The sequence below is a fragment of the Tachypleus tridentatus genome, chromosome 12 (assembly GCF_004210375.1).
Source record: "Tachypleus tridentatus isolate NWPU-2018 chromosome 12, ASM421037v1, whole genome shotgun sequence".
NCBI classification, from domain to species: Eukaryota; Metazoa; Arthropoda; class Merostomata; order Xiphosura; family Limulidae; genus Tachypleus; species Tachypleus tridentatus.
Genome location: NC_134836.1, coordinates 91,411,291 through 91,424,235, shown reverse-complemented (window position 1 = coordinate 91,424,235; position 12,945 = coordinate 91,411,291). Strand labels below are relative to the sequence as shown.

The 12,945-nt window shown below is 32.7% G+C and overlaps 1 pseudogene across 1 annotated transcript in view; it reads right to left on the bottom strand.

Moving 5' to 3' along the window:
- LOC143235692 (adenylate cyclase type 1-like) overlaps positions 1–12,945 on the bottom strand; it is a 130,618-nt pseudogene that overhangs the window by 59,622 nt on the left and 58,051 nt on the right. The window contains exon 4 of the transcript XR_013019354.1: positions 12,756–12,874. The product of XR_013019354.1 is annotated as an adenylate cyclase type 1-like (transcript). The remainder of the gene's footprint in view (positions 1–12,755; positions 12,875–12,945) is intronic.

Here is a 12,945-nt window from a genome sequence, read left to right as displayed (position 1 = left end):
AAAAAGGTTCGTTATAAGCATCCACAATAAATAATAATAATAATTAATCGAGAAAGAGATAGGTTCATTAAAAACATCGAAAGTTAATGATAGTAATTAATCAAATAACGAGGAAGTTTGATTGTAAACATCAACAGTAAATAATAATAATTAATCGACAAAGGTAAAAAAGTTTAAAATAATATAAATATTAATTATTATAATTGTGCTAATAATCCAAACGAAATTATGATAAGGATGATAATCGTCGACTTTATAACCTGATGCAAATGTAAACATTAAGCATAATTCACAGGAATATATAAATTTAACCTGAAATCATTTATATGAACGAAACACAGGAAAAAAAAATTTAAAACAGTTGATTAAATAACTTTTACAGAAACGATTATCTTATGTAAAAATATCCCATTACTACTGTAATTACTAAAGCATATCGTATAATATTAGATGGGGCTATTGTAGCTTAGTGAACTGTGGGTACCCCAGTCTATAGTGTGCGCTTTGTTACCGCAAAATCACGCCGCGCTTTTGCGCTTCGAATATGTTATAAGAGTGACAGTTAATCATATTACTTGATTAGAGTAACCCAAGAGTTGCGGCTTATGTGATTAACTAGCCGTCTGTCCTCTGATTCATCAGCTCTAAAGACTAATAATAATAATAATAATAGCAAAAAATAGACAAACAATTATTTTACAAAATAATTACATATATATCTAGGTATGGAAAAAATATTTGGTCAGGCATATTTAGAAAATGTAAAATTACAATACAAATAGGAACGTACTCTCATTGTTATATTGTAAATTACATGCAATTGAAAGTTGTTTTTTCAAATAAGAATCATTCTCTACAGATGTGTAGAAGTAATGTATATTGCAGAGCCTCTTAAGAATAGGAAGGTGGAAGCATTACAAGCGATGAAGGTTGGGTCACTAATTATGGTGTTTTGTTGTTTAATATATACATTTATATATAGTAAGACTATACTAGTTATACTAAGCCTAATCATTGAGAGTACAGATTTTGAGTAGGTTTTTATTGAAACGATTTTGGAGCCCCACGACATCATTAAAGTCCAGTTCAGCAAATCCCGTCATGCTTTATCTGGCAACCGTGCGTATTAACAATAATCATGCAGCGTAGTTTCTATAGTAAAAGGCATCACTGTAAGACTGTCATATTTAAAATACAACTTTCGTAACCTTTTAAAAACTACTTAAGATACTTGGGCAACTGTTTTACAACACCGTTTTCAATATTGTAATCGCTGCAGGTCATTTGACCGGCATGTTTTCATTTCTTAGCGGCTTGAGATATATTACGACTGAAACTATATGTATGGAATTAGCTTGTGTACACGTGACTTTTGTCACTTCTCTAGACAAAATTCCTTTTTGATTATGTTGTGTACTGTTGCATGGGATATTTGGACGGAAATGTTGCTTCTTATCTCTGTGTACGTAGATTTACATCTTTCACAAAACTCTATACAATACCACGACCAGGAAACAGCTTGTTGCAGGTCACCTCCTAGATGCTCCTGTAGTTCCCAAAATGATTCATCGTCTTTACTTTCCCAATATCATTAAATATAACGGATATTTCCGTTTTGGAAAATTCTAAGTTTCTTAACAGAATATATCTTCATGATCTGACTACAAGAACATTTTGCATCGGAAAGGGCTGTTATACTCTTTTCAATTTGTCTTACATTATCTACAAAAAAGTCTTATAATGTCAGAAGATAATTTTGATAAATTCCATTTAACCTCAACTTTATTTCAGCTGTGTATTTCACGCGATTAGCTGATTTATTTATTCGAAGTAGCTTTAATAGAACGTGCTCAAGCCTGAATTACCTAGTTTTTTGTACAATACTATAGAAGTAAATAGATTCTTGTGTCAACTGACAATTATAACGTCTAAAAGCGTAAAAAATATTTTGCTGTTGAAGTATTCTAAAACTATATATATTTATGCCTTTTTTTACTTTTTTTACTTCTCAAAAGCTCTAGCCAAGTTATGTATCTAATTTGTTATGTACTTATCAGAAATTGCCTGTTTTGATTAATTAATTACTTTAGAATACTCCAACCAAGAGATAAGTACAATAATTTCATTTATTACTGCTAATAATGGCTAAAAAGTTCAAAAACAAAGAAAACGTTACCTAAGTCCCACTTCCCTTTCAAATATGTTTGAACTGTCATCAGTCATTTCTTTTACTATTCGGGAAGTCTGATCAAGTAGTGGAGTTTAGCTGTCAGTTTAGTAACATATACACAGTTTATAAATGTGGAGCGTATCTTTTTGGAAATAAGTTTCGAGCCATGATCATTCATATTCAGTCCAATTAGGCCACGCACATGTATCCTTTAAATAAACCATTATTAATAGAAACAGATACAGTTTACTGTTTAGATAAGTAGGTTGTTGGGGTAACGAAAAGAAAGAAAATGACTACTTTTAAGACAAATATAATGAATAAAGTCAAAATGAAACTATAGGACAATGATGAAAGACAAAACGGTTACACGCGAAACAAACTAATTTCGAACATACCGCATGAAGTCATATTAATTTAGCGAATTCGAAAGGGAATGATTGGTTTTGAATTTTACGCAAAGCAATACGAGGGCTATCTGCACTAACTGTCCCTAATTTAGCGGTGTAAGACTAGAGGGAATGCAGCTAGTCTCCACCACCCACCGTCAACTCTTGGACTACTCTTTTACTAACAACTTATAGGATTGGCCGTCAGATTATATCGCCCTTACGGCTAAAAGGAAGAGCATTTTTTTGTGTGACGGGGATTCGAACTCTCGACCCTTGGACTACAAGTCCAGTACCTTAAACACCTAGCCGAAAGGGAATGAATAAGTGAAAATGCATAAAATAAAATTATATTAAGTTGATGAATTCTAAATGTATTGAAAACCTATAAATAATGGTTGTTCGAAGAGTAAATTGAATTCTGTGAGATACTTATTGAATGGATAAACAACAAAATAAAATAAAATAAGAAAGAAATCAAAAGAATTAGACAAACCTCGTTATTACTGTGAGACTAATATATGTGCAAACTTTGTTATTACTGTGAGACTAAGAAATGTGCAAACCTTGTTATTACTGTGTGACTAAGAAATGTACAAACCTCGTTATCATTGTGTGACTAAGAAATGTACAAACCTCGTTATCATTGTGTGACTAAGAAATGTACAAACCTTCTTATTACTGTGAGACTAAGATATGTGCAAACCTTGTTATTACTGTGAGACTAAGATATGTGCAAACCTTGTTATTACTGTGTGACTAATGTACAAACCTAGTTATTACCGTGTGACTAAGATATGTGCAAACCTTGTTACTACTGTGAGACTAAGAAATGTGCAAACCTTGTTATTACTGTGTGACTAAGAAATAGATAGACCTTGTTGTTACTGTTTGACCAAAAATGTAACAGAGAAGAGACAAGATAATATGTGCTGTTTTGCTAAATGAACATTATATACAAATAACGACAGATAAATGATATAATAGTTAAACAGAAGTCCAAAGATACACCTTTTCAGTAGATTGTTTATTTCAAATTTTTTTCATTTGTTGTGTAAAACAGAGTATGCAATAGATGGCAACTACCTGATGATGGTTGCGCGAGTGGCCGAAACGTTCTAATTAAGTTGAACAAAAATAAAAACAAACAATTCACTCAAACGATGTATCTCTGGATTTTTATTTAAAGTATATAGTAGATTTTCTCTCCTCAGAATAAGTAATATAATAGTTATTGTTACTTTATAGACACGGATGGTAAGGTATTAAGTTAGGACTAATTTGTGTCATAAAACACTCCATTTAATTAGCTTGGTTGTATTAAGCAAGTATTATTAAACTTTAGCTAATAAATGATGGTTTAATTTTAGTTATTATCGCAATATAATACTATATAAAAGAAAAGCTTCGCAAAGTATAATTTTAGGTTAGTTTTACTCTGACATGAGACAGAAACTAAAGGCAGTAGTTTTTGGTGTCTTTTAGGTTGAAGTAATAAAGTATATTAGTTGAATGCAAGGGGAAAAACTTCATTGTACAAAGCAAAGTATGTTGCCAGCAACATGAAAACAAGTAAAGACAAGTGTTCAGTGTCATTAATTGAGTTGAATATTGTATAAACAATAGAACTTAATGACATAGGATATAGTTATTTTGTCACCATGCTCCGCTCTTGATTTTTTTTGTTCGTTTTCTGCTGCCTTGTTATTCGAACAGATGACAACGGATTCCTCAAGTGTTCTGTACTTAAGTTCCTATAGCAGCTTTGAACAGACAGTATTCCCTCGTGTCCCACTGCTTTAGGTAACATCTATAAAACTATTATGTTAGGCCGTTCGTCCCAACGGACGTAGTTTCAATGATGTTAACACCTTTGTTTATTTATGTTACGTCTGTCAAATATATGCCTAAAAGGCATGCTCATGTCTTCTATTTTGCATTGACTAAAGGAACTACTAAACAAGGCTATGCGTGGGACTTGGCTCTTGGGTATGTCACTGAAGAAGCGAAGCTGAGAAACTGTACAGAGACTGCTCAAGTAAAAATCACATCCTACGCTAGATGCATTACAAAAAGGTTGAACAATGTGCAGTGTCTGAAATATCATTAACGCCTTTCTTGACAAGAGAATTTTTAGACGTATCATGGCAAAGAATTTTCAATGCACTTTGAAAAACAAAAGAAAAGACAAACTTAAACGAGAAAACGTGCTACTTTTAATATTGTATGTGCAGCCTGCTTTGTGTTCAAAACATTCCTATTGGTGTAAGTAGACATCTACCTTAAACGCTCGAACATTTCATTATTACACTGTTCAAAGCTATTCGGTTGAACTTGTCAGTCCGATAATGTTATATGCGCAGATTTTCTCGATTCTCAATATGGATTTTCCCTCCTCCAGTGACACAGCGGTATGTTTGCGGACTTACAACGCTGGAAACCGGGTTTCGATACCCGTAGTAGAAAGAGCGCAGGTTGTGTAGCATTATGCTTAACTTCGAATAAACAAACCGAATATGGGCAAACAGCAAATGTAATCTTATATGTTCTAATATATTATAGCCCAAACCTTCAAAACCCTGAATGTAAGATATATTTAATTTTTATTACTTTCAAACATATTTTATCCATAGCTTTTTCTAGTAGCCGACTATTTTCTCTCAGGATAGATACATTTAAAAGCTAATACTTCTAAATTACAGAAACATTAATAATAAGACAACACAAATATTGTAAGTATTCTATGAAAACGATATTTCAATCAATAATCATCCAGATATCTTTACAGACGGATAGCACGGCTCAGTGGCTAATGTGCTAAACTGTAGATCCGTGGCTCTTGTCTCGCAGTTTGAGTCGGTGGGTGCATTGTATTCGACTAAAATAGCCCTCTAGTCTATCGCTTTAGAGGAACGGCTAGCTCAGGTGACCCAAGAGAAGATATTTGTAAAATATAACAACCAACAACCTCAGTGGACGATCAACCATGTGCAATGTTGCAAGCTTAATTTTCAAACTTCGCACTTTATCGAAATTATGATTTCTTGATAATGCATTGTGCCAAATGTTATGCCTTAATTAACTAACAATGGAAACAAAACTCTCATTATTTTCTACTTTCATTAAATAAGTTAAGTTTTTTAATATCCGACCTTTCCTCACGTTTGAAGTGTCATCAAATACAGTTATAAAGGCAGTAGATATATTTGGAACAGTTTGCAGGATGACGCAATATTTTGCACGGCACGTGTAACATTCTAGAAAAAGAATCACTAAAAAAGTAAGGAAAAGTGCTTGAGGCTTTTACCATTTCCATTATATGCTTTGGTGCCAGTCTTCCCTAGCCTTGTCTCTAATGACAACTAGTTATATGACTCTCCAAAGATACCATGATCAACTACAATCATTCCGAAACTAATGGATACCTCTATAGACTGTTTTAAATATCCACACTAAATTTACACTGACATTTGATTTACAAGCATTAATAACTGTTTCACAAATGATAATAATACAAACTCTGACATGTTTTGTAGACTCCAGTTTTGGTTTTTAATCTGGTTTGTGATAACACGTAACGTTAAGAGTGAAAGTGTCACCAGTTTTGTTTTTGAAAAGTGTGTGTTTTATTATATATATAGCAAAGTTATATCAGATTATCTACTATGCCAACAGAGGGGAATCTAGCTTCTGATTTTCACATTCAAAACCCGATAATTTACTACTCTCCCACCAGGTGAACTATAAGAAAACAATATACTTAATTAAAAGGACATAGTATACTTTTATATAGCATTAAGAATGTCTGAATGCAAACAGATCACCAATAATCAATATGCAGTAAAATATTGACTACGGAATGTAAATAACGAAGAAAAAAAAACTAAAAATTATTTTTATTAGCATTACTGCATTTGACTTTATTATCTGATAATGAACGCAGCCGCTACAGAAAGGTATTTCACATCCAGCATACTTGTGCTCACTACTCTATGGAATTCCAATATTTGGCGTCGTGGATGAGCTACTGAGAGTAGAAACTTACAGTATATAATGGGTTACATTTTAGTTGAATGTGCTACAAAAACTAATTACTTGTATTGGTAAAACACCTTAAACTCATTGTTCATGAAATAGTGCTTATTGTATTTATACATTTACAGCAAAACACAAACACAAGGTTATCGAACAATAAAATAATTAGCGTATATAATCCCATATCAAGCACATTTCATTCGATAAAATTTATAAAACTTTTTATACTGGTCCTTGCTTAATTTTAACACTCTAGGTATTCATATATTTCTTCATGCTTTTGTAATTTGCACAGTTATCAAAGAACACATTCTTATGTGTGTGTATATTTATATATAAATATGTATGCACAAAAAAGATGAAACTTGTAAAAGGTTTAAACTGGTAGTAAGTTTCGTTCCCTGCTAGTACAGTGGTAAGTCTACGGATTTACAAGGCTAAAATCAGGAGTTCGATTTCTCTCGGCGGATTCACCAGATAGGCTATGAACAAACATACACCCGAATTAACTTTACTGCACTGCTATGCATAGAGCGTAATTTTTCTTATCGTAAAGGAATATTTTAAACTCAGTTGTTATATTTGTAAAGTGTGATCGAATGATCCATAGGAAATAGATATAAATATATTATATTAAAGCTAGAAAAGGACCTTTAGTTTCATGACAAAACTCCTTAGTGGCCTCTTCAAATGCATTACACGGATATCTTAAAAAATAATTGGTTTAAGTTCAGCTTGTCTTTCACTTAAATATTTTATTTATTTCTCTAGAGTTAAAACCTCACACTGAAATTATTCGCAACACGTGACTCCTGATGGTCGATAGATTCAAAATAAAATTATCTTGTTTTCTAATTTTTAAAGAAACCTTTTAACGTTTTTTTTTTGTGCAGCATACGTTTGTGTTTATATTTGTGAAAGCATTTGTGGATAAATTTTGAAACGGTGTAATGATATAAGCTTCCCAATGTCAGAAAACTTTGAGATATTTAGCAGATACCTGAATGTTTTGCTAATAACACCTTAAACATTTTAATTTTTAACTATCAAAACTGTTCACATTTTAATTATTTCAAAGATATTTCTAGTTTACGTAATAGCTTTGATACTATCAATAGAAATACAGAATATTATCATTCTAGAATACTTTCAGTATCCTTATAAAACTGCTAACAGTATTATAAGCTGAATGTATTTCATGTTTACGTCGCTAAATTGATGTAGTCATTAGCACATATTTCGAATGTTTCACCTAAACAAAATTATATATGACAGCACGTTATATTATTAGCACTGTATTTCCTTAAGCAACATAAAAGTGTATGTATATATAAATAATTTTGTTAATGATGCTGGAAAATTTTAACTGGAGAGCCTACAAAATATAATTTTTTTGGATAAAAATTCAGAAAATACGGGTTATTGATGCAGTTTTATTACCAGATAGTTGTATAATGTTTTTGAAAGATTTCTAATATATCCTATTGTGATGACTTTAAGAGGGCAGGGCTATGAGAAATGGATTTTTCGATTATACTCTGTTGAAGAATGATTTTAAACCAGTAACACAAGTCATTACGAAAGTTTATGCAGTTCATTTCAAACAAAGACCAATTAATGTAACCTTGTAAACAGGTTTTCTTAATGGCATCTAGGATCCTATAAGTTTTATTAAAACAAAACTTCTGTTTATCCGCGCTAATAGAATTTGCTAAAGCAGCTCTGAATTGAAAAGCAAAAGCAAGTGTTTTTCACATTATTATGATAATGTTTGTCAACACCATCCAGTCAACAAAGTGTCGTTTACATTATAATAGTGTTTGTCAATATTATCATGTCAATGAAGTATCATTCACATGATGGTAGTGTTTGTCGATACTATCATGTCAATCAAGTGTTATTCACATGATGGTAATGTTTGTCAACATTACCATGTAAATCAAGTCGTTCACATTAATATACCAGCTCTCAACATTATCATGTCAATCAAATATACACTTGTGCGATCCTCTATATAAAATGTTTGCAAGAACAGGGAATCCGTCGTATTATTCAAATGATAGTAAAGGAACGCAATTCATTTGCTTTTGCTTAATTTTCGTAACTCTTGAACTGCAAATAAAATACGCAATATTTCACTAATAGTGACAACATAAACATGTTGTGTCTAACTTAACGAAGTTAACCAATCAAGATATAAAAATTATCACGTAACATTTGACTAGAACAAAGTGTTTTCACATTAAAGTACTTCATTACTATTCGGTATTAAGGTTAATAGATCTTTAGATATAAATTAAACTCTGAAGCATATTACAATAATTATTCTTCAGTCACTTGAAAACTGTTATCTAGGGTTTAAAATGTAGCTAATTAGGTACTTTTCTGACACAGCGAGATGAATATTGACTATCAGGAATTTGAAAGAAATATTGTTATTCGAGAGGATTCCCAACTGTAGAAACAATTAAAAAGCCTTTGCAAGTAGGAACGTTAAAAATTATATCTAACGATCTATAGTCATTTCGACGCCAGGTTAAATTTTAGTTTTGTTCTAAGCAGTAAGTTTAATATCATGAAAATTAATATTAATTTTATGAACGAAGTGTATGTTATACCTTAAAAGATTATAAATATCTAGGCGATAAACAAAGTAAACGTTGTAGCATTATGAAAATGAGCAGGCATACTTTACACCGTATTATTAAACAAAACGCCATTAGCATTATTTGGTTATGTTGTCTCAAAAGCAACATACGCCAATTTCAATTTAAAATTCAATACATAAGATGAGTTGAGTTTCTTATCGATCGACACAGCATGAAGACTGACTAGTTAGACGAATGAAGCCTGTGAAATGTAACCACGTATTAAATACAAAAACGTCCATCTCTAATGTGTAAAATAATACATACATGGGACAGTAACATATTAAGTCAGACGTTTCGCTGAAACGTTGCTGTTTGTGGTTATCTGTTACATTTAATTCACATTTGTCATTGCAAAATTTATTGAAAATTTACGTTATCGAATTTATGTATATTTGATTGACGTAATAATGAACGACATTATATTGACAAGTGTGAATGACACTTCACTGACGTAACAGATATTATTATAATGTGTGTTTTATATAAGAAAGCTACATCAGGCTATCTGCTGAGTCCACTGAAGGAAATCGAACCCTTGATTTTAGCGTTGTAAATCCGTAGACTTACTTCTGTCCAAGCGAGGGACCATTATAATGTGAATATTTGTTTAACATGTTAATACTAACAAATATTATGATAATGTGTAACATAGTCGATTGTCGAGAGAATACTGACAAGAATTATCATTTGATGCATATGATAATTGTAACAAATATTTTTTATGTATTGTATAACGTTTGGATAAACCTGTAACTGTGCAAAAGGTATTACAAAATGAACCATATCTGCTCAAAACAACGATTCTAAAAACAATATTATCGCAATAGTTGAATATATCTAAGTTACAAAAATAATTCTAACAGTTACATAATTTAGAAACAAGTACCCGTCCTCGGTGACGGGAAACGTTTAAATTAATTTATCAATTTAAATTATTTCATGGACTTTAAACAGGTTAACTGTCTTGCATGGTTGGTTTTACTCAAGAGCCTAAGCTCTGATTTATGTATACAGCCCACCGCGAAAGTAATTGTTGAGCATTTCGGTCATGTTAATATTAGACGTTCAACAATAAAATATAGTAAATCTTTATTTGTATTGTTTACGTTACGTCACATTTTGAAATATGAATGATAATATAAGTAATTCATAACAGTTTGATGTAGAATATCTTGTTTGCGAATTTAAAATATGGCTTTAGCATTATCCATGTCTATCGTCTTTTCATTTCAGAAGTGAATGTTGAGCTTTCGCTGCGTACATAGCTTTTTACATGCAGAAAACAATGTATTACAGTTCGCAATATAGGAGAGTCGAACTTTATAATTTCAACAAATATTATATATTAAAATATTTCTTCACGCTGGAGCTGTTGTTTTATGAAACGCTTTTATGTTGTGAACACAACTATATTCTGAAAACAATTATCACCCAAATAATCAAGATTTTAAAGCAAGAAATATCTTGATTATTACCTAAGGGTTACAAAAGATTCTGGAGATATTTTCTTCATGATGGATTGATGATAAATCTTTATTATCAGCGAATGTCAACTTTTGGAAATTAATTAGGTTTTTCAAAGAAGTGAAAAATTATAATTAACGAGAAAAACTTCAAAACCACACAGTCGTATGTATACAATTTCACGTAAAGGTACGGACTTCTCTTTAAAAGGTAGTAAGTTTCATATTTCATTTAAACACACAACTTCAGACTTCAAGATGTTGTGTGCTGACATCTGTATCTAAGCTTATATTTTGCGTTTATTTCAAAGCTACTGAGACTATTTGTCACTGTCCACAGTTTATAGAAACCCACGAGAGGGAAGGTAACCAGACAGCTGCATCATACTACCCACACTAACGCTTGTTTGAAATGTGTGAAAAACTACACGGGGGTTATCTGCGCCAGCCCGTTCCTAATTTAGCAGTGAAAGACTAAAGGAAATGCAGTTAGTCATTACCACCCAACGCCAACTCTTGGACTACTCTTTTACCAACGAATAGTGGAATGGATCGTTACATTATAACTCTCCCAGGGCTGAAAAGATTAGGCTGTTTGGTGGGAGGGGATTCGAACCCGGAATCTTTATATTAGGAATCAAACGTCCTAACCACTTGGCCATTCCAAGCGCTCCTATACTACCATATCCATAAATTAAAGTAGCATCGCAAGAATTCAACACTAGTTTATCGGTTTCGAAATACAGATATCTACAAGAGCGTCAGTCCGAGCCCTTGTTTATATTTTATATGAAAACATTGATTTGAATCGTATTTGTATGTTACAGTTCATCTAACATTAATTCGGCTTTATGTATCTTCTCTGCCCCCCGCTAGTACAGCGGTATGTCTACGGATTTAACGCGAAAATCAGGGGTTCGATTCCATGCGGTGGGCTCAACAGATAGCCCGATGGGCCTTTACTATAAGGAAACACACACACGTATCTTCTCTATTATGTGTTGTCATAAAATTGTTACATTGAAAAGTGGCCGCTAATTTAGAGAAAATAATAAAAAAAACAACTTTAATACATCATAACTTGTGTTCTGAAGAGACATAATTTATTTGTGCTTTGCTACAATTTGTTCAGCTGTTTTCTGTTGTGTTGTTTAATTTATTCTTAAGAGTTTGTTTTGTTTTAAATTTCGCGCAAAGCTACACGAGGGCTATCTGCGCTAGCCGTCCCTAATTTAGCAGTGTAAGACTAGTTAGTCATCACCACCCACCGCCAACTATTGGGCTACTTTTTTACAAACGAATATTGGGATTGGCCGCAAATTATAACGCCCCTCACGGCTAAAAGGGCGAGATTTAACCGGCCCACTTGGTGTCGAGAGTGCCACTTTTACTATCGTAAATATATTATAGAATCATGACACTTCTACAGTTTGATAGTGCACTCGAATCGCAATCTTTGGGTTTGAATGCCCATCACCAAACATGTTTTCCCTTCCAGCCGTGTGGGAGTTATGACGTTACGATTAATTCTACTACTTATTGCTAAAAGTTCGCGACTGGTGACGTTCACAGAACAGATAGCTCTGGAGTAGCTTTTACGAAATTCAAATCAAAGTTTTATAAGATTCTCTGTAATATCACATTCTCTTCCTTTGAAAGCGGCTCGGCATGGCCAGGTGGTTAAGACACTCGGATCGTAATCCAAGGGTCACGGATTCGAATCCCCGTCACACCAAACATGCTCGCTCTTTCAGCCGTGAGGTAGTTATAGTGTGACGGTCAATCCCACTATTCGTTGGTAAAAGAGTGGCCCAAAAGTTGGCGATGGGTGGTGATGACTAGCTGCTTTCCCTCTAATCTTACACTTTTAAATTAGGAACGGCTAGCGCAGATAGCCTCAATGTAGTTTTGCGCGAAATTCAAAACAAACCTTTGAAACCAGATTTTTTTAAACCGAAAATCTATCACCCTGGTGGTGCTTTGCATGATAACGATATTTCTATACCTTGATATCAGGTTGTTTTATTTAATTTCATAATATACAAACCTGACATTTTCGTGTCTTTGAATATAGATTTTATGGAACTGGCCTTCACGGGGACTAACAATATCTTCTTTCATCTCCATGGCCACGTGCTGAGGAAGAACACTCAGTAGAAGACGTTCCTGAAATTAAATCATATGCATGAATTTTTTATCAAACCTCACATAGTTCAGTTTGTATTGCATAAATTTAA